We start from the raw sequence: 6000 nt of genomic DNA, 5'->3' as shown, positions 1-6000 counted from the left end.
CCTCCCTCCCGTTTACACCTTGCTCATCTATTATTGTTGGGATGTTTATAGTGTCCTCCACTGTGAAGACTGATGCAAAATATTGGTTTAAATTATCTGCCATTTCTCTATTCCCTGTTATTAATTCCCCAATCTCATCCTCTAAGAGTCCCACACTTACTTTAGCTACTCTCTTCCTTTTTAATATACCGTAGAAGCTCTTACTGTTTGTTTTTATATTTCTTGCCAATTTACTCTCATAATCCATTTTCTCCCACTTTATTAGTTTTTTAATCATCCACTGCTGGTTTTTAAAAAATTCCCAATCCTGTGGCCTACCACTAACTTTCGCCGCTTTCTACGCCTTTGTTTGTGATTTGATACTCTCCTTAACTTCCTTTGTTATCCACAGTACCTCTGTTTACAGACCTGGTGAACTGACCAGCTCACATACCCCTTCAAGAATTGCACAAGAATCCAAGGGCTTTTGTCTCCAATAAAACTCACCAATGAGTTCCAATTTCTATACAGAACACACCTCAGTATCAACTGTAATGCAATGTGAGCTCTAGATTAACTCAGGACCATTTAAAGTGTGCCTCTTTCAAAATGGTAATAGATCTACAGAGTTAAGGAGCCACTGAGAAGTTTATCTCCGTCCTGGCAGGTGAAAGCTACAAGTCGAATGGCTTCAACCACCATCACTGAGCAGAAAGTCTAGGTAAATGCAGCAAAATTGCATAACCAATAATCTATTATTCTCACAGTTCTTGACATAACTCAAGATTGCACCACAGGATTTAATTAAGTTCCAATAATTATCAGCTTTTAAGCAGCACCAAGTCTTGAAGTTGTCAGTCTCTCACTAACCACATTCCTTTTGGGCCTCCTTATCTCGAGAGACAATGGATACGCGCCTGGAGGTGGTCAGTGGTTTGTGAAGCAGCGCCTGGAGTGGCTATAAAGGCCAATTCTGGAGTGACAGGCTCTTCCACAGGTGCTACAGAGAAATTTGTTTGTCGGGGCTGTTGCACAGTTGGCTCTCCCCTTGCGCCTCTGTCTTTTTTCCTGCCAACTACTAAGTCTCTTCGACTCGCCACAATTTAGCCCTGTCTTTATGGCTGCCCGCCAGCTCTGGCGAATGCTGGCAACTGACTCCCACGACTTGTGATCAATGTCACACGATTTCATGTCGCGTTTGCAGACGTCTTTATAGCGGAGACATGGACGGCCGGTGGGTCTGATACCAGTGGCGAGCTCGCTGTACAATGTATCTTTGGGGATCCTGCCATCTTCCATGCGGCTCACATGGCCAAGCCATCTCAAGCGCCGCTGACTCAGTAGTGTGTACAAGCTGGGGATGTTGGCCGCCTCGAGGACTTCTGTGTTGGAGATACAGTCCTGCCACCTGATGCCAAGTATTCTCCGGAGGCAGCGAAGATGGAATGAATTGAGACGTCGCTCTTGGCTGACATATGTTGTCCAGGCCCCGCTGCCATAGAGCAAGGTACTGAGGACACAGGCCTGATACACTCGGACTTTTGTGTTCCGTGTCAGTGCGCCATTTTCCCACACTCTCTTGGCCAGTCTGGACATAGCAGTGGAAGCCTTTCCCATGCGCTTGTTGATTTCTGCATCTAGAGACAGGTTACTGGTGATAGTTGAGCCTAGGTAGGTGAACTCTTGAACCACTTCCAGAGCGTGGTCACCAATATTGATGGATGGAGCATTTCTGACGTCCTGCCCCATGATGTTCGTTTTCTTGAGGCTGATGGTTAGTGATGGTTAGGCCATCTAAAGAGGAGGTTACATCATTTATCAGTTTTTAAAAATTTAGTTATGCTGGTGGATGTAAGAGCATGTTTTAGTGTAATGATATCACAACCATAATGCTGTCCACTACCTGTACCTTATTAATATCATTTTAGTGATGGATAACCTCTATGAGCAAAATTGAAATGAATGTTTGAAAGCTGCTGGTCAATTCTCCTGCTGGTCAATTAAGAGACACATGCAACATACATCACATGTCGAGTACACACTGAACAGATAGTAAGGTTGTTTACCCAGTATTGAAGCATTTTCCCTCACTCAGTTACACAGTAGGATGGTGCTGGACACTGCAAAATGTGGATGCAGGACCATTCCATCCCTTCCCTGGGACCATTACATTCCTTCCCAGATGAAAGAGCTGGACAGGAGGTGAAAGAATTTTTGGATGAATGCAGTGTTGTTACCCCTGGGATCATGAAGTTGCTTCAATGGGATTGGCAGTGGATGTAGATGCTTTGGAGAGGGTGCAGAGGAGGTTCACCAGGATGTTGCCTGGTATGGAGGGCGCTAGCTATGAAGACAGGTTGAGCAGATTAGGATTATTTTCATTAGAAAGACGGAGGTTGAGGGGGGACCTGATTGAGGTGTACATAATCATGAGAGGTATAGACAGGGTGGATAGCAAGAAGCTTTTTCCCAGAGTGGGGGATTCAATTACTAGGGGTCACGAGTTCAAAGTGAGAGGGGAAAAGTTTAGGGGGGATATGCGTGGAAAGTTCTTTACGCAGAGGGTGGTGGGTGCCTGGAACGCGTTGCCAGCGGAGGTGGTAGACGCGGGCACGATAGCGTCTTTTAAGATGTATCTAGACAGATACATGAATGGGCAGGAAGCAAAGAGATACAGACCCTTAGAAAATAGGCGACATGTTTAGATAGAGGATCTGGATCGGCGCAGGCTTGGAGGGCCAAAGGGCCTGTTCCTGTACTGTAATTTTCTTTGTTCTTTTGTTCTTTGTTACGACCAGGTGAAAAAGGGGTCTAGGGGTTCCCTCTCAGCCTTTGCCTGGTTTAACCGTAACAGTGTTTAATTTTTAAAATCACCGTGTTTTTAGCTCCCCTTCAGTGAATCCATGTTCATTGCTTTCCAATTGTAAGGCAAATAAATCAATCACACAGGTTTTCTTAGATTTAAACAAGAAAGGTAGAAGTTTATTAATCTTAAAACGCTAATACGGTTAACGAATACACGATGAGACCATGTTAGCATGCATATATGATAAACACACAGGCAGATAGAGACAGAAAAAGTAGAAAGAATAAAGTGGAAAAGTTTGGGGTTTCTATTTACAGTCCTTTGAGTCCAAGGTAGAGTTTTTGGTTGCCGTTAAGTCTTACCGTTTTGTTGGGGTCCAGTGCACACTTTAAAATGTGTTTCGATGTAGGAGTCTTTTCTCTCTTGAGGTTCAAGTGACTTCAGTGGATCTGGAGATTAGTGTGAGAGAGAGAGTCTCTTCTTCCAAGTTCAGTTGCAATCTGCAGTCTGACCCAAGCTGTCCCGTGAACAGATCAAAACCAGAGCTGGGCCAGCAAGTTAGTCATGTGATTCACTTTTATTTATTTTATTTATTTAGAGATACAGCACTGAACCAGGCCCTACAGCTCACCGAGTCTGTGCTGACCAACAACCACCCATTTATACCCATATATTCTCTACGTCCCCACCATTCTCCTACCACCTACCTACATTAGGGGCAATTTACAATGGCCAATTTACCTATCAACCTGCAAGTCCTTGGCTGTGGGAGGAAACGGGAGCACCCGGCGGAAACCCACGCAGTCACAGGGAGAACTTGCAAACTCCGCACAGGCAGTACCCAGAACTGAACCTGGGTCGATGGAGCTGTGAGGCTGCAGTGCTAACCACTGTGCCACTGTGCCGCCCACTTTTTTTAAACAAACTCCTGCATTTGTGGATTCCAAAGCTCTCAGTGCGGGGGCTTAGAGCTGTCTCTTTAAAACATGTTTCGATGTAGGAGTCTTTTCTCTCTTGAGGTTTAAGTGACTTCAGTGGATCCGGAGATTAGTGTGTGTGAGAGAGAGAGAGAGTCTCTTCTCCCAAGTTCAGTTGCAATCTGCAGTCTGACCCAAGCTGTCCCGTGAACAGTTCAAAACCGGACCTGGGCCAGCAGGTTAGTCATGTGATTCACTTTTTTAACAAACTCCTGCATTTGTGGATTCCAAAGCTCTCGGTGCGGGGGCTTAGTGCTGTCTCTTACACTGACAAGATGTAGATCACCATTTCCCGGACCAATCTCTGTTAATTGAATCAGTGAGCAGTTCCCATTGTCTTTTCCAAGGCAACTGTCTCTTAGTATGCAAATGTTTTTCCAGCCACTGCTGATCTCTGTAAACAAGTCATCTCTTCACTCCAGCAACAGTTTAGAATTAATGTTCATATGATGAAATTAATGTGCCTCATTCTCAGCTGATTGAGGTCTTCATGAGAGCAAGAAAGAACATCCATAAAATGCAAGAAGCTTTAAGTGTTTAATTACAATCTCAGTAAATGGTGTTTCATTTAAACAAATAGAATCTCATTTAGTTCTGATGATTTAGTTTTCTGATGAAAGGTCACTGACCTGAAGCATTAACTCTGCTTCTCTCTCCACAGATGCTGCCAGACCTGCTGAGTATTTCCAGCAATTTTTGTTTTTATTTCAGATTTCCAGTGTCTGCAGTATTTTGCTTTATTATACTCATTTAGTTCTAATCTCATTTCAATTTTGCACAATTCTCCTGCAAATATTTCTAATCATGATTACGCAGTTTTTGTTCAGTATTTTATGATTCATCCCTTCAATAGGTTCATTAGTAATTATTGAAGTAACAATTACACCTCTCCTCATCGAAAGAAAAGGTCACTTAATATTTGCTTAGTCCTATTAGTAGAATGATGTATTAAGATGTAGCAAATAAACCAGACTCTCCCAAGAACACAACAAAAACCTCTTCATTCATACAATGCAAGACCATTTCTGATGATTCCCTTCCCCACCCTTCATTAAGTTTGACAAAATATAGATTACTGCAGACCCTGTTTAGAAGTAACACTTATTATTGTCTTAATAGGAACTTTCTCAACAATTCCAAAGCATACCTGTGATATGTTGCTCATTCAACAGTATTAATTTTTAATATTCCTTGTATACTTTGCATCAAGGGCTGAGCATATGCTGCACATGCTATTGCCTGGTATCAGCTGGCAATCCCATGGAAGAGAAGTCAGCAAGTACATTTCTATGTATTTTTTGTGGGGCCAGGAGTTTTCCTGTGGGCTTTACAAAACTAGGGCCGCTGCCTCTCTGAATCCCCTTCCTCCCATACCACCCCTCCCAAGATTGGCTGCTCTGCCCTGCCACGTCATTCGGCCAGAGGCTGGCCGGGTAGTCCAACACAATGGCAGCAGACTTCTCCCAGGTGCTTATTTTGCAGACACAGCCCAATTGCCACATGCTATTGGGGCTCGCCCACATAATGAACTTGGCCTCCTGCTGGGATTATCAAGCAGCTTGTTGGCCTGCTTTTCCAGCCAGTTGCGTGAAGTACAGTCTGGGTAAAAATCTGCTCCAAAATAGAAATTTAAGATAAAACGACAATGTAAATTGCAAGTGATGGCAATTGAAAATCAAAACAGAACATGTGGAAATCTACAGTAGGTCAGTCAATGTCTGAAAGAGTAAAAGCAGGTTACAGTGAAGGCCCTTAATCAGAACCAAACATCGTTCTGACAAAGGGTCAACGCCAAAACATGAACCTAACTTTGCCCTTTTCAGACGCTGGCTGACTTGCAGTACATTCTGTATTTATGATAGATATTTGGGTTGTATTGCTATCTTGAAACAACAATTATAAACTCTAAGTAATGATAACAATGGATCCAGCAGAGGTTTGAGCTCTCCCTACAATAAATGGCTGACCATGACACATCATTTGGTCTTATACCCTGTTTATTAATCTGTTCTTAACATAAAGTAATAAGGGTATGTTCATTGATCCTGTTCTCCCAGTGTGGAGCCAACTCGAAAGGAGAGAAAATCAGAGAATCAGCGTTATAGTGTTGTAGCCCACTCCCTTCAAGAATGGCCCACTGCTGAGAGTGTGGGAACAGCAAATTAGTCAATAACTTTGAGGACCCTAGAAAACTGGACGAGGCCTATCAGTCCCTCAAGCTTGTTCTGCCACCCAATT

The sequence above is a fragment of the Heterodontus francisci genome, chromosome 30 (genome assembly GCF_036365525.1).
Source record: "Heterodontus francisci isolate sHetFra1 chromosome 30, sHetFra1.hap1, whole genome shotgun sequence".
NCBI classification, from domain to species: domain Eukaryota; kingdom Metazoa; phylum Chordata; class Chondrichthyes; order Heterodontiformes; family Heterodontidae; genus Heterodontus; species Heterodontus francisci.
Note: the sequence above shows the minus strand (reverse complement) of the source record.